This window comes from Vulpes lagopus, chromosome 2 (genome assembly GCF_018345385.1).
Source record: "Vulpes lagopus strain Blue_001 chromosome 2, ASM1834538v1, whole genome shotgun sequence".
NCBI lineage: Eukaryota > Metazoa > Chordata > Mammalia > Carnivora > Canidae > Vulpes > Vulpes lagopus.
In genome coordinates, this window is record NC_054825.1 from 140,633,303 (window position 1) to 140,653,784 (window position 20,482).

Consider the following 20,482-nt stretch of genomic DNA (forward strand, 5'->3'; position numbering starts at 1 on the left):
CTTTTAACCTTTTTGTAAATCAGAACTTTTTCAAAATAAAATATTAAAAAAAAAATTTTAAAAAGAGTTTTCAAGAATTCTAGCTAAGTGTGCTGTTTCATACCAGGACCTTCACTGATAAGGATTCTAATCTCCGTGTTAACTGCTGTCTACTAAAAAAGGATAATCTCACCATTCAACCCTTTCATTGCTTCACAGCCACATGAGCCACCATGGTGAAGTTCTGGGGAGAAGAAAAGATGGCCACCTAGTTCATCAGGTCTAAGAAGGGGTAAACCAACAGAAGACTAAAGTGCCTCCCAAAGCATTCAGAGCCCTTGCTTTGTTCTCAGTTGGGATTCACAAATGAATGCATATTTATAAATTTTTTGATAGTCTTGAGATAAAATGTATCAATTAATGTTATGTATAACATATATAAAAATTTATTCACATCACACATGCACACAGAGAAGATTGCAGAGATCAAATACATAATAAAGTCTTCCACTTGAATTTTGCTTCTTTGGATCTAACTCCAAATTACCAAAAGTAATATTTTAGCATACCCATATAGGAAAGATATGGAGTCACACTTAACATAACTGGATTAAATAGGATATTAGATTTGATATGCAGCACATTTGGGCATAGAACATTCCCTGGCTCTAGGGTAGTGGAGTCAAGATTACTAGTGATTTGGAAGATACCAGCTTAGCCAAATGACCCAGGTAAACACCATCAGCAATATAAGATACTGGCATCACACACCAGCCCTTGATATAATGTACTGAAGAGAACACAACATCACTTCTATGACATTTTGGCTAAAAATGGATATTCAATTTATTCATGAGAAAACATCAGATAAGCACAAACTGAGTTAAGTGAGATTCTACATAATATCCAACCAAGTAGTTATCAAAAGTGTTAAGGCCACAAAAAACAAAAAAGACTAAGAGATTCTCATGGATTAGAGAGGTACATTAATTAAACAAAATGTAGAATTCTGGATTGGAGCCTGGAAGAGAAGAAAAACACTGGTGGAAAAACTGGAGAAACTGTTAATATTAGGGGAAGCTGACTACAGGGCATATGTGAACTCTTTGTACTATTTTTGCACCTTTCTGTAGATCTCTAAGATTATTTCAAAGTAGAAAATAAAACATTGACAGAGATTCATTCTTCTTAATGAAACTATTAAAATTCTACCTTTAATGTTTTCAGTTTTGTGCATAAATGTAGCACATTAAGTCCTAAAATGTTATTTTATAGGAGACATAAAAGGTTTGACATTTTAAACTCATATTTATTTAGTTGGTGTTTATAGGGAGACATCAAAACATGATTCTATATGGTAAGAGGATTTATGCAAAAATAGATATTTACTTTGAGTATCTTTCAAGAGAATGTGGTACTTTATTCACTATTTCCCCTGGTAGTCAATTTTATTTTTGATTGACACTTAGGACAAGATCTAGAGAAACATACAGTGCTGGGAGGAATAACTTGATCAGCTCAAATTCCTCTCATCTCTGGAAAAGTCTCAACAAGGCATCCCAAGGAGAAGGAGATTCCCACTATGGCAATTTGGTGCTAATATTTCTTCTTCTGGTTCCATCCATTGGGATTATGTAGAAAAGCAGGATGATTTTCTTACACAAAAGTGAAAGAAAAGTTGTATCTACTGGAGGCAACATGATCTTTAATTTGATTCAAGCGCAGAGAGGGGCAGCAGCTTCATATCTACTCCATAGATTGAAAGCCAAGGCCACTGAATTATGCTAGATTTCAGGCCTAATCTTCATGACAGATGTACTTTCAGATAGCATCATGGCAAATGGTACACATTTCAATAGTTCTTAGAGGATCATGTAAGACAAACTTAAGCCTTCCTGATTGTAGTAAAGAATTATGTATTCATCTTACTTTTTATTTTTAGTGGGGAAGTTGATTTTGAAATTCTAGGAGGTAGTAACCATTTATATCCACTGTATCAATCCTGAAGATGTTTGAGTTAAAATCACATAGTATTAGATTTCAAAAGGATGACCAAGGCCTTTTGATTCTGCTTTAAGATTTATCCAACAATCTTCGTTCAGTCTCTTTTTTTGGTAAAATCTCTAATGTTTTTACCAAAGCTAAAAATTTATGAGAATATATATATATATATCTTTGATTAAAATATAAATAACAGATAATATTCTGTTAGTTTCAAGTGTAGATCATAGTGATCTGATATTTTTATACGTTACAAAATGATCCCCATGGTAAGTCTAGTTTCCATCTGTTACCATATGAAGTATTATAATATTGTTGAGTATACTCCCTCTGCTGTACATTATATCCCCATGACTTATTTATTTTCTGGATGGAAGTTTGTACCTCTTAATACCCTCTATTAGGTAGAAGAATAATAAGTAACCCTACCTATTTGGTCTGCCCCCCAAGTCTGGTCCCTTTGGTAACCAACTTGATCCAAAAGTCTATTTTGGTTTTGTTTTATTTGTTTGTTTGTTATTTGTCTCTTTATCTGATTTATTTCACTTAGGATAATACACTGTAGGTCCATCCATGTTGTTGCAAATGGCAAGATTGTGTATTTTCTTAAATCTATGAATAACCAACCCTAATCATACTTCTTTCCCTGATATTTTCAATTCAATAAGCTGCTTTAGAGTTTGAGGTGATCAGAGCACAGCAATTGTTTATACATGGAGCCACAGTGCTCTTTGACTCGCTTTACGTAAGATAACATTCTTGTGTTTTTGGAGAATTTAAGAGATTGTGATACAATGTGCCTTACACTCTACCTTGGATTCTGAGTGCTTTCATTACACCACACTCACGAGCATATGATAGATTAAAAATATCTTGCACTTGAAGTTGTGGGCTACAATTTGAACTTTGTACACTTAGCTTATAAGGAAGATAGCCAAAGGATGCTTCCAGAGATAGATCCTTACTCTTAAGTGACACGTTGTTTGAGAACTATGAGGTTTTAACATGTCACTGAAGAAGAGTGAATAGAAATGAGTCAATCATAGAGGAAACAAATGCTCCAATTCTCTTAACATTTTCTCAGCACCTTCATTATAGTTTTTTCGAGATATGTGAATTTCAAGCAGGATTCACACCACATGATTATTCAATATTAATACATTCAAATGAGATTTTATAAATGGTTTGCAGTGTGGTTGTGTAACATTTACATGGAATTCTTAAGTTTTTGCCCAGTGTCCCTGCTCTAAAGACCCTGAGAGTACCAACTGAACCACTTTCTATACGACCTTGAACAATGTCTTTAAAAGAAGCAGGTCTTGTTTTCCTTATAAACAAGGAAGGATAACAGTATTACACCTACTTTATGGAAATGTGATAAATATTTCAATATTGCTATCAAGGTATATTCATCTCCTTGGTGGGATGATGTCAAAGAAAACCAGAATATTACTATTATTATCATATCTAGCCTGAATGAACATTAAAGCCCAAAGGTCCTGCCTTTGTGTATAAAACTCCAGTATGAAAGATCTAAATTTGTTTTTAAATTTCATCAACTTTCTAGCTCTATCAATAATGTGCAAAGTCAAAGGTGAAACTCTGGCTATATTAAAAAGAAAAAAAAAATCTCACAGAGAGAAAAACAGGCAAGGAAAGATGGTGGCCGAGGATATTGGGAAATGGGTTTCAAGGGCCATCAGCGGGGGGCGGGGGGTGGTCCCCAGGAACTCCACAGGATATCGGCCTCATTTTCCCATTCTGGCAGAAGCAGCTCTGAAATGTCTGCCTTCCATTAATTATTGCACCTTGGATCTAGGGAGGCAATGTCTGAAGACGCACTCTATCCCTTTTAGGGTTTTAGAATCTACTAGTTGGCACTCTGATGAAGAAGGTAAATAAAACAGCTTGTTCAAAAGATGCAAATATGCAAAGAAATATGGCTTACAGAGATCCTATGCCTTGGATTTTTCAACCAAATAGCCAATGCCATATATTCTACCCCACTAGCCCATCACAGTTATGAAATACTGTCTCCTGAGTTTTGAAAATACAGGTACCAAATATGGCATTTTAAAATTGATAACCATGCTCTAATTCAAGAGATTGAAGTCTTAATTAAATGGGTCAGTCACACTCTCCCTAGAATTTTCTTTTCATAATTGTTGCTAACAATGACCACTTACATGTGTCTGCTTTGTAATGAACCTCTCCAAGGAGAACTTTTAGCAGACAAGCGCTCAGATCCTTTCAAGAGCTTAAGTCCCAGGACAACTGGCAAGTAACCAGTGTTAAGGCTTACATAAAACTATGTTACAACACAAATTTGAACATCTCCTGAAGAGAAGTGGAGCAGATTCTAGTTATTTCTCCTTCTATTTCTTCTCAGCACTATGCTCTACCTTTCTCACATTGTATTGTCATGATATTTTTACAGTCTGTCTTTCCCCAGAAGAGTAGGAACCCTGAAGGTTGGATAATTTGATCCATTTGTTCCATATTAGGGTGTGCTGAATTGGTGAATGAATGCAGTTTATCACAAAAAGTGAATCTACTGTTCTTCAGAGTTCTAACATCTACATATGTATCTGTTTAAATATAATCTTAAAGTGGGAATGAGAGCTAATATAAGGTAGAAAAAGAGAGAAAACTGACAGAGGTGATGGCATATGTCCAAGAGGTGCCAATCCCAGGACAGTAGATTTCCAATGCTGCATAATAGCATTCCCCAACTCTTGACAGTGGCCCCCTCCTGCTTAGGTTCAATTGAATATCCTCTCCATCCGTAGACACACCAACTGGATGGAACTCCCGAGGAGAAGTCACAAAAGAAAGGTAGTTTTGTGGAGTGTTATAATTCAAATGGAATATAGCAATCAAGATGTCCACATCACATGAAAAATAAAATACATAAAAATAGCATTTTTTAAATAAATATTAAGGAAAAAATACATACTGCTTCACAAGAGAGTTAACGCATATGTGATCATCTGCTGGTAATGATTTGCTACTGAGGACAGGACTAGAATAGGTCATTTTCATTTCTTCTTATTTTAGTATTTTAAAAATTTTACATAATAATTGATAATCACACCTTGAGTTCTAGAAATTTATTTATTTATTTATTTATTTATTTATTTATTTATTTATTATTTTTTTTTAGAAATTTAAAGTTAATAGGAAAATACAACATGAACCAATAAATGCTCCTAATATGAGCAACGTGAAGGAAATTAAACGTGGTATTTTCTCCTTGTTAAAAAATCAGAACCAAAACTAAAATCAAAGGGCAAGACTGAATTCCCATCTCCATGCTTCTGATTGTTGCAATTTGTATACGAGGTCACCTGAGTTGTGAGGGATATCACAAAGAGTCCCTTGCCATTACTATAATTCAAGATCAAGTTCTGGATGGCTGTCTTAATGATAGTGGGATTGTCTGTCAAAGCACAATCCCTCCTTGAGTCCAGATCACATATTTGGGTAATATTCACATATCTTGAATACATTGCCGTGTGTTGGATGGGATGTTTTTCACTGAGAGTCACAGAAGTTGTGACTTAAATTGGCTGAAATGATTAAGAAATTTAAGTCCTTTAAAGCATCCAGAGGCAGGGGATGCCTGGGTGACTCAGCGGTTGAGTGTCTGTCTTTGGCTCAGGGCGTGATCCTGGAGTTCCAGGATGGAGTCCCACATCGGGCTCCCTGCATGGAGCCTGCTTCTCCCTCTAGTCGCTGCCTCCCTCTCTGTGTCTCTCATAAATAAATAAATAAAATCTTAAAAAAAAAAAGGCATCCAGACGCAGGACAAAATCAAGGCCCAATAGTCTGAGCATTCTGGCACTGCCATCTCTAAGGGTTATTCTTCCAGTTGGCTTTTCCCATGGTTTCAAGATGGCTGCCAGCCACACCTTCAGTTACCTGCTTCCTTACTTAGGACTCTAGAAGGGCACCAGCACCTCCCCCTGATCCCTGCCCTAAGTATGGGATGAAAGTCCCTTCCATCAGTTTACTTGGGCCAATAATGATGTTAGAGAAAGCCCTGTGGTGATTGGCTTAAGCATCTTTTCCAGAACCAATCCCAGGCAACAGAGGGTGGTTATTTTGGCCGATTTAGACTCCCAATAGGAATAGGATCCACAGTGTCTGAGTCTTATGCACTACCTGGGAAAAGAGTTTGTCCCTGGGGTTACATTAAAAAAAGGGAGTTGGGTGGTGTGGAGTTCTAGTAAATAGAAGAAAAGGGGTCAATAAATACTGAGTGGACAAGGAATAGTATCTACTACGTGGTAGTATAGTGGGGAAAAAATCATCGAGCTATGAATCAGGACACCCAGAATCTCTTCCAGGGGCTGGTTTTAACAAATCATTTGACTGTGAGGAATGTCATAAAACTGCTGGGTTTCAGCTATTGCAACAATAGCAAGCTGGTGTAAAAATAATTCTATGGCCCCATTCAGCTCCATTATCAGATTGTTACTCATTCCCTCCCTCCCCCATCCTGGCTGTCTGCTCCCCAGAACACAAAGCACCCACTGCAGCATATAGGTAAATACTTTTAAAGGAGTGACTTTCCTGGTGAACTTTGTTTTTCTTTTCCTCTTTTCTTTCTTTCTTTCTTTCTTTCTTTCTTTCTTTCTTTCTTTCTTTCTTTCTTTCTTTCTTCTTTCTTTTTCTCTTCTTCCTTTCTTCTTTCTCCCCCCCCCCCCCATTTATCTCATGGCTGATCAGCCAATTGCTATGACCCAGCAAAGCAAAACAGTGTGTGGTGCAATTATCTGGGAAATATAAGACCATCTCTGCCATCAGATAATGCAGGGAAGGGTGGGCTTTGTTTCCTGAACAACCTGCCTGGTCACTGTGGATGGTCCCCAAATCCGCAGATAAATGGACGGCTCTCCACTTTTCTTTGGCTGCGTAACTCCCGCTCTTTGTGAACCAGGATCAAACTCCTTGCTGTAGAGATAAGATCATTTATGCCACATTTTAAAAGCAAGGGTTCCTTTTGAAAGGCTCATTTTCCTCTTTTAGTATCATATAGCACTCTTTCACTAACCCAGAGGGTCCTAAGACCTACAGCAACGGCGCTTGTGTTTCTACAATAGCATATATCAATAATAAGTATGAGATATAAATGAATTGAATTTATATAAAGCCTCTGTCTTCCCACAAATAGTTTCAGAAACTTACAGAAATCATTTCAACAAAAGCCTTCCCATTGATGGCTATACACACACGTTGAAATTTCTGAGAATAATTATTTTTTATTGGTATCAAAATTATGAAGCAGAAAATAATAGGGCCACCAATTTGTAAAAAACTTGGTCTCAATGAAAGTAATTTAAAACTTGCAAATACATGCAAATAAAGAGCCATTGATAGTTTATGACTCAACTAATAAAAAGAAATCACCAAATACATTTTTTAAAATGCAAACACTGCTTAAATTGTGGAATCAACTGTAAGAGCTTGAGAGGTGACTTCTCTGAGAAATTTCTGCTGGGCTTACAGATGCTAATACCTTTTTATTTTCCCACGCTGACATCATATGCAAACTACCATGTCAAGAACGCATTTGCAGAATACATAAGTAGCGGAATGAAACATTATTAGTTCTTATTTGCAGCTGCTGCCAACCCCTGAGCCCAAGCTCTAATTGGAATTACAGTGAATTTAAAAGCTATGGACACTCCAGGACCTGAATAACATACACGGAGCTGCCATCCAAGACCTACATTCTTTCAAAATGCATTACTTCTGAAAACTCAAAGTTAAATAAACCCCCAGGCCTCATGACTTTGACAAATGCAGAGTTTTAAAGATACTTTAATAGGTTTGAGTTCAAATCTTTGCTATGTATGGATCTTTTTCAGCAATCATAGATTTAAAATGGAAACATGCCCTAGACTTATATTTACTCAGCTTCTCTTTTTCTTTGATTAAAAGTAATTTTTAAAAAGCTGTTGGTTTCTGGATTCTTCTCCATCGCAATGAGCAAGCTCCCACTCTAAATGTTTCTGATTACTGGCTGCTTCTCAGGCTAATAAAAGCTGCTAAATCACTGCTAGGACAAAGGTCCCCAGTGTGGCGCATGAAAAAGAAGATTTACAGTCATATGCTATGCTGAACCGCCTTGTCAGGCCAACACAGGGCCCTGAGTCTGTGACAGGCTAAAACAAACCACACGCCAGATCTTACATAAGAGGCAGTGGGGCTCCAGCCTCAGTGTTTAGGAGAATAAACTGGAGTGAGAAGGAGGCAGGAGGGAAGATGAGTGGGGGCCAGGCTGCGCAATTAGCATGTGACTCATTTTAGTGACCGATTTCCTCAGATAGCTGATTTTCGGTGTTGATTTGCTTCTTTGCTTATTTTTTCTAACTCCTCCTCTGTTCACCTCTTAGGCACACAGGCACACTTACAATCACACCTGCCAGAAACAACACCCAACCATTGGGGTAACTGTATCGTATTTGGCCATATTAACTACTATAGAAAGGAGATGCCAGGTGAAGTTCTAGGATGACAAGATCTCTTTTGAGCAGGGACTGAATTCGTAATACCATCTTACCAGCAAAGAAAGGAGGGGGTACACTGCTATGGCCTGGTGCTACCAAAGAGTCACTGGTCATCTGAATTTTCAGGCTAGTATTTCAACTATCTGTCTACTTCTACTGGGACCTTTGTATTAATTCATTCTTCAACAAACAAACAAACAGAAAGCTTGTATTGAAGCTATGATCAGATAAATGCTTGTGAAAATAGATAGTGGACCTCTATTCTTTTTTTTTTTTTTTAAGTTATTCAAATTGCATCTGGAAGAGGTTGGACTTCAGGTAGTTCTACACTCCCTTCTAAGGTTTAGCTGTAGTTAAGCAAGGCTGGCTGTGCCTGCTCATTATTTATGCAGCTTCCAAACAACAAACTCCTGCAACTGTCCAAAAAGAAACGAAAGAGCCCAGTGCTTAGGTGAAGCATACCTTTCCCTGAAGCAGGGTAGGAGTTTGCAGATAAAAAGCAATGACGATTGGACCCAACCTGGGCTTCTCAGGTTGCAATTGCAGAAAAAGGAAGGAAGTCCAGTTCAAGATGCAAATATACCACACCAGGTGTCAGAGGCACAATTCTAGTCCTAGTTGTGATACTGACCAGGGTAATCTCAATCAAATCACTTTAGTCTTCTGGTTCTGCTGCCTCATTTGTGTAATAAAGTGTGATCTCAATCAAATCACTTTACTCTTCTGGTTCTATTGCCTCACTTGTGTAATAAAGTGTGACCCAGATCAGCAGTTCTCCAACTTAAGCATAGGTCAAGATGGATCACCTATATAGATCTTGTAAAAGCACAAACTGTCGGGCCTTGGCTCTAAGGGTTTTGATTCAGCAGTTCTGTGATGGGGCCCTGGAATTTGCATTTCTAACAATTTCCCAGGTGATGCTGATGATGTGGGTCAGGGAACTACTCACTGGGAACTACTGGTCTAGATGATCCAACAGATCTGTAGGTTCTAGAGTGCTGCATGTCATTTCATGTGAACTAGACTTTCTTTTGTATGTTGTTTATGCCAGTCAGGAGAACTGAGGAGTTGTCATAACTCAGCTCCAGTGGTTTTAGTAGAATATCACTAGACTCCAGTTTTCTTTGAAGTCATTCATTTGATAATTAAAACAGAAAGTGATGACCAGTGTCTACTTGAAAGTGCAAGATGATTTCTTTTATTTTTTTTATTTTTCTTATTTTTTAAAGATTTTATTTATTTATTCACGAGAGACACACACAGAGAGAGGCAGAGACATAGGCAGAGGGAAAAGCAGGCTCCATTCAGGGAGCCCAATGTGGGACTCCATCCCGGGACTCCAGGATCATGCCCTCGGAAGGCAGGCGCTAAACCGCTGAGCCACCCAGGGATCCCCAAGAGGATTTCTTAAATTGGCAATCTATCAGTCAATATCTATAAAAATTGACCTGCAAAGATATAGTTGGAAATTCATTTGTTGATAAATTCCTGTTCATAGACTGTGTTCTCTCTTTGTATCTTTCTTTTTTGCATTTAAAATCATGTTTGTTACATACATTTCAGCATACTGATTATAGTTAATAATGCTGTATTATATACTTGAAAGTCACTAAGAGAGTAGATCTTAAATGTTCTCACTATAAAAAAAAGACATAGTAATTAGGTGATGTGATGCAGGTGTTAGCTAATTTTGCAATATAGAAGTGTATCAAATCAACACATTGTGCTCCTTAGACTTGCACAGTGTTCCTGTCAATTATATATCAATAAAGCTGGAAAAAATTTAAAAAATAAAAAATATTTAAAAAAATGAAATCACATTTGTTATATAAATACACCTGATTGTTGAATATTACTCTAGTTCTTGGTAAATAAGTGCTGGTCTGTGCAGTCACAGGTGAATCACGTGATGTTAATTCTGATTCTAGTTCTGTTATTAGCAAAATATAACCACAGAGAAATTATTTCACCACTCTGGGTCCCAAAAATCCTATCTATAAAATGAGAGTATTCTTGACTTGAATCAACAGTATTTGTTTATGGTTTTGGATTTCCAAAATGTGAGTATATAAAATGTAGATCTGTTTTAGAATATATATATATATATATATATATATATATATATATATATATATACATACATATATATATATATATAGAGAGAGAGAGAGAGAGAGAGGCAGAAAGACAGACTAGATAAGTCCCATCTGGTAGCTCTAGATTCAGGGTTAGATCATTGTTTAAAGAATTTTCTCTTACCAGAACTAAATTTGGTTTCCCTGCTTTGCTTCTGCTCCCTACCCTTCTGTGTAAAATCCTCCAATGGCTTCTCATCATTCTCAGAATAAAATTCAAATTCTCTAGTAAGGTTTCCTCTATCCCATCTGATCTAGATAGTCTTCTCATAGCTTCCTAAATACTACAGTGACCTTCTTTCTGATCCTTGAACATGGCCACTTGGTTTCTTTCTCAGGGCCTTTGTTTCAGTACCTTATGCCTGAAATGCTCTCTGGGCTGAGTCTTTCCTTCGGTTCCCATATTCAAAGAGATCTTTCATGACTTCCCAATCACTTTCCATCACTTAATCCTACGTCAGCTGCATAGCACTTGTTACTGTCTGTTTTTCTTGTTGGGTAATTACATCTTTATCATCTGTGTCTGTATGCATTTCCTCTTGAAAATATAAGTCCTGTGATAGCAGGAATCCTTTCTCTATTGGTCCCCCATTCTTAGAGCCTAGCGAAGTACATAGTGCATTATTATGGTCAATACATTCATGTTGAATGAATGAATGATACTATAACCATGATGTGGGAGAAATCCTTTTGCTCTGTATAGAAACATGAGCCCACATTAAACTAGCTAAACACTTATATTGTGCATCGTATGCTGGGCATTTTTTCAAGTGCTTTATTTATTAGTATATTAACATTTTCTTTGTATATCAAACTTAAGATGTAGTACCATCATCATATTTCACATTTTACAAATGAGGAAATGGAAGACCAGAGAAATTAATGGACTTACTAAAAGTCAGAAAGCCTATAAGTACATGGTCAAGATTCAAATCCAGGTTGTCTGTTTTCAGAATATGTGTGCCTAACCATTATGTAATGGATGCTAAGAAGAGGCTCTTAAGATAAGTACCCCCTCCAAAAAAATCCATACCAAATTATTACCTCATTTATGCTTATTCAGTTCTATTGATGAGACCCTCACCACTTCAGACTCAGCCCGTTTCATTTATTGAATGCTCTGATAAGTTCTCCCTTATACTGTGACCCCAAATTTCTCCCAATATTTCCTCTACCTCTGGTCCTACTTTTACTCCTCGAGGCTGACAAAACAAATTTCATCTCTCTTCTACAAGAAGACTCTTTAAATTTTGGAAGCTATTTAGCATTGCCTACAAAAATCTTCTCTTCTCTATTCTGACCATCCCTTATCCTTCTGATGATCTCTTGCTTAGTAATACTTTAGCCCTTTTACTATACTGGTTGCTCTTTTAGTCTATATCCTCGAAGAATTTGGGCCCAGCATTGAATACAATATTTCTCCTATGATCTGATCAACACAAAAGAATGAACACATTTTCTCCATTCTTATTGATAATACAATTCTGTTAATGAATGTTATTAATAGAATTTATAAATGGGGATTAACAGAAAAAAATAATGGCTTCATTGATAGCCAAAGCACCTACAGATTCCAACTTTTGTTTGAAAATTTTAATTTACTTGCAATTTCTATTTTGCAGTGCAGCAAAATTCTCTTCTCTTTAATTGCACAGCTTTGTGTTAAAATTACACTTTAGCTTTTATTTTTATTTTACTTATTTATTTTTTTAAAGATTAAATTATTTATTCATGACAGACACTCAGAGAGAGAGGCAGAGACACAGGCAGAGGGAGAAGCAGGCTCCATGCAAAGAGCCCAATGTGGGACTTGATCCCGGGACTCCAGGATCACACCCCAGGTCAAGGGCAGGTGCCAAACTGCTGAGCTACTCAGGAATCCCATACTTTAGCTTTTAAATAAAATAGTATCTTAAGCAAGCTAATCAGTTGAAAAATAGCACCTGTATCTGAAAATTTTAAATCTTTTTCAGACTTCTTTTTCTACAATAATGTTATCTCAAAGTGTGGGCCACTGTCTATCCGTGGGTTGTAAAATCTTTTTAGTGGATCACATATTTCTTCTCCTTAAATTAAAGAAAAAAAATACTGTGGAAAATGTGAAACATTCAGAAAAGTGGAAAAAATAATATAATGAACCGACAGGTGTATGTCATCTAGCTTCAATAATTATAGTATTATGGCCAATCTCATCTCAACTATACCTCACCTACTCTCTCTCCTCCTGAATTATTGTGAAACAAATTCCATGTGTCATATCATTTCATCTAAAAATAAGAAAATATAAGCACTTTTTATTTAGGTAACTACCAAATGATTATCACATCTAAAATAAGTTCCTTAACACCATTACATATTCAGTCAATATTCAAATTTCCCATATTCTTACAAATAAACTGTACAACCAACATTTTAAAAACTGAAAATAACTGCATGTTACACTATATGTTGGCAAATGGAATTTAAAATTTAAAAAACTGAAAATAAGAGAGTACAGCACATGTAGTAAGGGTAAGCATGATTTTATGGTGCTTTAGTTAATTCATGTGCAGTGTGTGTGCACATACTGGGTCATGAGGAAAAATTTTTCAACAGCGGATCCTAGTCAAAAAGTTTAAAAAAACAGCTCTGGTGTAGAGCAGCATTATTTACCAATATAGAGTTCTGACACATATTTTCCTTTCTTCTGGTGGAGTTGACAAAAAGAGCTCTAGGCTCATCCATTCACTCACTTTGTTATTGGACAAACCTCTGTACATCCCTAGGCCCTCATTTAGAAAGTAAGTGGGAGGAACTAACTCAAGTTTTCTAAATTGTGATGCTCAGAGCAGTGGATCCACTGGGTGGAGAATTAAGGCTTAGAAAATGCCATATACCACATCACCAACTTGAAGATTCATGATGTATATTAATAGCATTTAAGAAGACTCAGAAAGAACAAAATTGCTTCTAATATCTAACCTCCCTTTTTATTCCCCAGGAGTTTTCTTTCATAATATTAATCAACATCCCTGGATGATCTCAGAAAAGCCCCTTCCAGTCCTAATGTTCCATATACTGTAATTCTGTGGTCTAACATTATGTGATACTGAAGAGTTAATGTTTGTACATTGGAAAGGCACTGTTTTGTTTTATTAGAGAAAGATAATCTGTGAAGAATATCAAAAGTACAGCCCTGAAGTTAGTGGTGAGATTTATACCTCAAAAAGACAATTGCCAGGCACCTGGGTGGCTCAACTGGTTAAGCATCTACCTTTGGCTCAGATCATGATCTCAGGGTCCTGGGATCCAGCCCACATTGCTCCCCACTTAGCAGGAAGCCTGCCTCTCTCCCTCTCTCTCTCCCTGTGGCTGCCCCTGCTTATGCATGCTCTCTCTCTCTCTCTCTCTTGCTCTCTCTCTCTCTCTGTCAAATAAATAAATAAAATCTTAAAAAACAGAGAGAGAGAGAGAGAGAGAGAGAGAGAGAGAGAGAGAGACTGCTTCCTTCTAGAGTTGCACCATGGGTTATCCTGTGGATTGAGACAGTAATCAGAATTTGGAGACATCCCTCTGACCGTGATTGGTGCGTGTGCCCTGCAGATAGCCTGCCCACGCTGCCATGTTGACGCTCTTTCCAGAATTCGCTGCTAACCCTCATTGTCCTGCTTCCTCTGGAGTTTGTTTTGTAACAACTCTCTCCAGTTTGCCGCATCCAGGCTGCCTTACTGGCTTGTTCTGGATTCCCAGAGATTTCATTTTGGAAACAGTACTTTATTATGCCCTTAACAGTATTCTATCTTCCTGGGCTACCGCTGGCTGGGCCACCCTTTGGCCACTCTGTGTGACCAAAAACAAAAAAGAAATAAAGCCCTATTTTAAATGTATTTGAATAACAACTAGTTCTGTGCTCTAAAAATCTTTGGCAGTTCTATCAAATCAATTAAAAATATTCATGTTGTGAAAAGCACTCCATCATAAAGTTTTGAAAATCAAACAATGATAACCACTATTATTTTTCCAGGAGAAACTTCTCGAGCTGCAATTAACTCTGAGAGATTTTTATATGTATTATGAATACGCCTAGGATTAAACAAAACTAAATTATCTAATCTAAGTCTGTAATTATATTGTATAAATTTAGATGCCTAAATTTCCAATAACGTGAGAATAACTTTAATTTGCTTCAGTGGGCATGCTTTATCTCTAGATCAGCGCTGCCCATAGAGTGTAATGCAAGCCTCATGTGTAATGTTGAATTTTCTAGAAGCCACATTCAAAAAAATGGAAAAAGAAACAAGTAAAATTTTAATAATATTTTTAGTTAACCCAGTATATCCAAAATATCTTCGTTTTAACATGTAAGCAATATGAAAATCAACAATGGAATATTTTGCTGCTTATTTTATTTTATTTTATTTTATTTTATTTTATTTATTTTATTTTATTTTATTTTTGTAATCCTCGAAGTCTCCTGTGCACTTTATTCTTGTAGAACTTGTCAGTTTCAACTAGCCATATTTCGCTGCTCAACAGCCACATGTGGCTAGTGGCTGTCGGAGTGAACAATGTAGCTCCAAATGTTCCATATATTTGTTCTTAGGCTGCCCTTTAGATTTTGCTGTTTATGACCAGCATATAGGACTGATCCAACAATTGCTTTCTTCCAGAATAGTTGTATAGAAAGGAACAAGAAAACTGTTCGAAGTGACATCCTTTTCTGTCAAATGGACTGTCAAGTGGTAATTGAAAGGTGGAAGGGACCTAAAAGTTAGCATTGTCCAATTAAGACGAAGCTGCAGAGAGCTAGAAATAAAAGCTACCTTTCTTTCACTGGAAACTAATAGAAAAGTAGTTCTCAACCTGGCTAGGCTAAAAGACCACTTGTGGAGCTTTCAAAACTTATAGTCACCTAAGCACCACCCTTGCTCTGCTAAATGAAAATTTCCAGAGATGGAGTTCAGGTCTAATCTGCAGTCAAAGTTAAGAACCACTTATCAGTGGGGGAAGAAGGGGGGAAGAACCACTTATCAGTGGTTCAGTTAATCAGTGGTTATTAGATCAGTTAGGGATAGAAAGGGTGAGAACTCACTCAGAAGGGTGAGTTCTGTTTTCACTGTCATCTAGAATGTATTTGGAAGTGACTTTTCTTTCATCATATTTTAAAAGCATAGATTGGTTCTTTTCTACTTTAATTAAAAAAATACCTGAGTTTAAAACAAATTCCACGTTTAAAACATCAAATGAATTAACAGTGGAAAGATACAAAATATGCCAAAATACTTGAGAAAATATCTAACTATATTTTTTTCATTGATATTTATCTAATAAATTGATGAAATTACTTAGTGTGGCCAGAAGAAAGGGAATTAGAAATAGCACACTAGCCGTAAAGTGGTAGAATGAGAGAAGTAGTCTCAAAGAATGTGAATGGGAATGTAAACATGTACAACTTTCACAAAAAAATAATCTAAACAGTAGATTAAAAGTCTCTAAATACTGGTGTAATTTGGTCCATATTCACTTTTTGATGTGGTCAAAGACTTAAAGGGTTTGAAATTTAAATAAAGGAGGGGAATAGCATTATTTGTAATATGTTCTATTTGAAATATCATTAATATCCAATAATGGCATAATTATTAAACATATATGATGTTCTCATCATATTATAGGTATGAAAAATGAAAAATAACTAAGATCATGGAAAAATCCTTAGAATACTTTAAATGGAAAAGTGGGATAGTAAGTAGGATACTAAACTTGTTTAAAGGATAATCTCAAATCTGGAAAACAAAAGTATATACATACACCTAGAAAAGGAGGCTGGAAGAAAATATACTGATATACTTTAAAGTGCCCACTAAGTTTGTTAAGTTTTTCTTCATGTATTTCTGCATTGTCCACAATGACTAGTTACCACTATTGAAAGAATATGTAGTATATTTATATACACAACGGAGTACTACTCAGCCATCAAAAAATGAAGTCTTGCCATTTTCAACGACGTGGATGGAACTAGAGGGCATTATGCTGAGCAAAATATGTCAATCAGAGAAAGACAAATACCATTTGATCTCATTCATATGTGGAATTTAAGAAACAAAACAGAGGATCATAGAGGGAAGGAGGGAAAAATAAAACAAGATGAAATCAGAGAGGGAGATAAACCATAAGAGACTGAATCATAGGAAACAAACTGAGGGTCGATCGAGGGCAGGGGGTTGAGGGGATGGGGTAACTGGGTGATGGGCATTAAGGAGGGCACGTGATGTAGTGAGCATTGGGTATTATATAAGATTGATGAATCACTGAATTCTACCTCTGAAACTAATATTAGATGTTAATTAATTGAATTTAAATTTAAAAAAAATTAAATGAAGTTGGAGAAGAAAAAAAAAACGAAAAGAAACAGCTACTGTTTTCAGGGTAGCTGTCTTGTGCAGGGAGCAGGAGGTCACCACATACATACTGGTGATTCCTAAAATTGTGCAGGGCACTGTTTGTGTAGCTGTGGGCAGCAGCTGAGATTATGTTGTAAATCCACTTATTTAAAAAAATAATAAATTGCAAAATAAGAAACACTATAAAGAATTAATCTGGACAAAAAATACTGAATTCCATGGGATAAAGGAAATCTTTTCTAACCAGAAAGCTCATTTTCGGTATATGGTTTGTTCCTGTGTTTCCATGGGATAAAAGAAATCTTTTCTAATAAGAAAGCTCCTTTCTAGTAAATGGTCTGTCCCTGTGCTATCTCTGAATTATATATTTTTTACACTTCTCAGCCAATAGCTGTTTCAGAGAAGCTGAAGTTATGAAAATATATTTTAAATATAAAAAACAAAACGAACCTCTTACCTCAACAAAGGTAATACCAATTCAATGCAAAAAGTAATGTCTGCGAGCAGAGAATAGGCAAAGGCACAATAACAGCCAACTCACACACATTAGCTCATCTGCCTCCTTCTCCCGCCCTGTCCACCAAGGTCATCCCATTATTGGTGATGTTACTGCCTGAAGGGCTCATGCATAAAAAAACCCAGGGATTCATCCTTGCCTGATCTCTCATACCCTACACTCAATCCATCAGCAATTCTCTTGATTCTTTCATTACAAAGTATATTAAAAACTCAATATAAAAATAAAAGCCAAAACACATTTTCTGAGCCACATTTTTCATCCAAGTCACTACTTTGCAGCCTGGATTATTTCAGTAGCCTGCTAGCAGGTCGCCCTGATTCCATTCTTTCATCCTTTCAGCCTATTCTCAGCAAAGAGATCTCTTTAGAATGTAAGCCAGACCATGTCACCTCTATGCTTCACCTTTAAATGGGTTCCCATCTTACGTAAGATAAAACTAAATCCCTTACAATGATGTACAAGATCCTGTGCAATCATGGATCATAGTAATCACACTGCCACTCTGCCCCCTTTTACTCTCTGACCTTATCTCCTTGCATGTTGGGGTTCATTTAACACATCAGGTGCTCTCCTACCTCAGGCCCTTTGCACTTGCTCTTCTCTCTGCTTCGGATGCTTCTCCTCAGCAGATATCCACATCCTTTACTCCCTCACCAACTTGAGATCTAGGCACAGATCTCACCATTTCAGCGAGGTGTCCCTGACCATCCTATTTAGAATCATGTCTCTTGAGTCTACTATTAGAATTTCCCAGATCAGCTGTAACAAACCTCCAATTTTGGTTCCTTAATGTTAATGCAGTCCCTTACACTCTCAGCTGAACTTTTGTCCTTTGTTAACAAAGGTTTGTGTTAAAAAATGATTAAAGAAGACAATTTAGGTGATACAAACTTTATTTGACACTGTATAAAGTGGACAATCTCCATTTGGAGAACTGCAAAATGGGGCAGAAAGCAAGATGCTTTTATGGGATAAAGAAAAAAAGAATAAAGAACAAGGAAGAGAAATTTTTAAAAAAAAAATCTGACCAGTGGAGACCACAGAGTTAACGTTGTTTAGGATGAGGAAGGATAGGGAAGTCAGTAGAGAGCTCAAAGTTGGCTTAGTGTTTGGGGACTGACTGACTGAATACATACTGTGTTTTTGTCAAAGGGAACATTTTTTAGGGACTTGACAGTCATCTAAGATTTGGTTTGCTGGTGTGGTACCCCAGGCAGGAGTGGCTCCATCTTGGGTCTAGAAATCTAATTCGACATTGATAATCATTAAAGCTGCCTTTCCTATCTTCCCACCTTTAAACTTTAATATACCTCACCACCCGTCCTCCTTCTAGCCTTCTTCCTTCCAAGGGAGATCAAAACTTATTTAAAGCTGTGCTCTGAAAAAAAAAAAAAAAAAAAAAAAAAAAAGCTGTGCTCTGTACTCATGCTCAGATCCCATTTTTCTTCTGGTTCCCACCCTCTCTACTGACCTATACACATACTCAAATCTCTCCTCTTAAGACAAAATGAACCGTAAGAGACTCTTAATCATAGGAAACAAACTGAGGGTCCCTCCAGGGTTGGGGGTGGGGGATGCCGGTAAATGGCTGATGAACATTAAGGAGGGCATGTGATTTAATGAGCACTGGGTAATATTTAAGATTGATGAATCACTGACCTCTATCTTTGAAACCAATAATAGTACATTATCAATTTAATTTAAATACAATTTTTAAAAAATGAACCAAAACAACCCAACAGATTTTGATCCTGACACTCCTCACTTCTCATTCTCACTGTCAAAATTCTCAGGACATAGCTCTTTCCTCTACTTTTATCACCACTAATTCATTTACAAGTGACCTAAGGTAACTGAATCTGAACCACCAGGTGTGGGTTCTGATTATATGCATTATGCAAAAAGAACAGAATAACACCAGCACCAAATTCACAGGCGATTCAAATGCACAACGGGCTGAGAACCAGTGAGAACTGCCCCATCTCCTGCCAGGCTGTTTGCTACCTCAAAATTTTTCTAAGCTTGTCAGTGGTTAACCTTCCAATGATCAAAGTCAGTGGCTTTTTCTTCTCTCTGCCTCTTGAAACTCTTACCAGTTTATGCTGCCACTGATTATGTCTTCCTTCTCAAGCCCACCTCTTCCCCCACTGGCTTCTGTGACCGTGACCTCCACAGGTTCTTCTCTTTCTTGCTGCATCCTTGTTAGCACCTCTTTCTCCTGCCTCCTGAATGCAGACAATCCCTCAAGGTTCTTCCCTCAGCCCTCACCTCTTATCTCACTATGTTCTTGAAATAGCAGCTGTTTTAGCAATTTCAACAATGACCTTTCTGAAGAGGATTCCTCAAGCTCTGGCATAGCTCTCCTTTCTTGGTGTAGACCCAAATTTCTGCCGTTTGCTCACCGTAGCCTCAAGTCTACCATATCTAAAATCAAACCCATTATTGTTCCCGGTAACCACAGTTTGAAACCTCCAAGTCCTTTTTAGATTATTTTACCTAGATCGTCCCCAATAATCAAACAGAAGCCAAAGCCCTTCAGTCATGTCTATGTCTGTCTTTTTTTCACAACCGGGAAAATTCTCACTACTACCACAACCACCTGCAAATATCTTTCTACTGATAGTTTTCCTCTTTTTATTTTTATGTATTTGCATTTCGTTAGATGCATATGCCTGAAATAAAATATTGACTTTGACATCTCCCTGATTTAAAAGCTCTACTGTGATCTATTTAACAGTGGTTCATGTGCATGTCCCCTGAAAAAATTTTCAGGTAAAATAAGAATCACTAAACTAATTTCCATATTTCAGGTTATTATTCTCATGCTCATTATAAATCTATTAGAAGGATGTATGAGCTGTTGGCAAACCTAATTGACCCCAAGATTTTTTCCCCATCAGAGGAACTGTCCTACCATACCTAGACTATTTTTCTATTTCTACTATTTTCTAC

General features: G+C 36.9%; 1 protein-coding gene and 1 long non-coding RNA gene across 4 annotated transcripts in view; one reads left to right on the forward strand and one right to left on the reverse strand.

Annotated features, from left to right (window-relative positions):
- The window catches only part of LOC121485700, a 31,442-nt gene extending 30,530 nt beyond the window's left edge, over positions 1 to 912 (forward strand). For all 3 annotated transcript variants that reach the window (XR_005986351.1, XR_005986348.1, XR_005986349.1), the window contains one exon: positions 199 to 912. This is a non-coding gene — a long non-coding RNA (uncharacterized LOC121485700). The remainder of the gene's footprint in view (positions 1 to 198) is intronic.
- RORB (RAR related orphan receptor B) overlaps positions 1 to 20,482 on the reverse strand; it is a 186,893-nt gene that overhangs the window by 119,326 nt on the left and 47,085 nt on the right. The window lies entirely within an intron of this gene.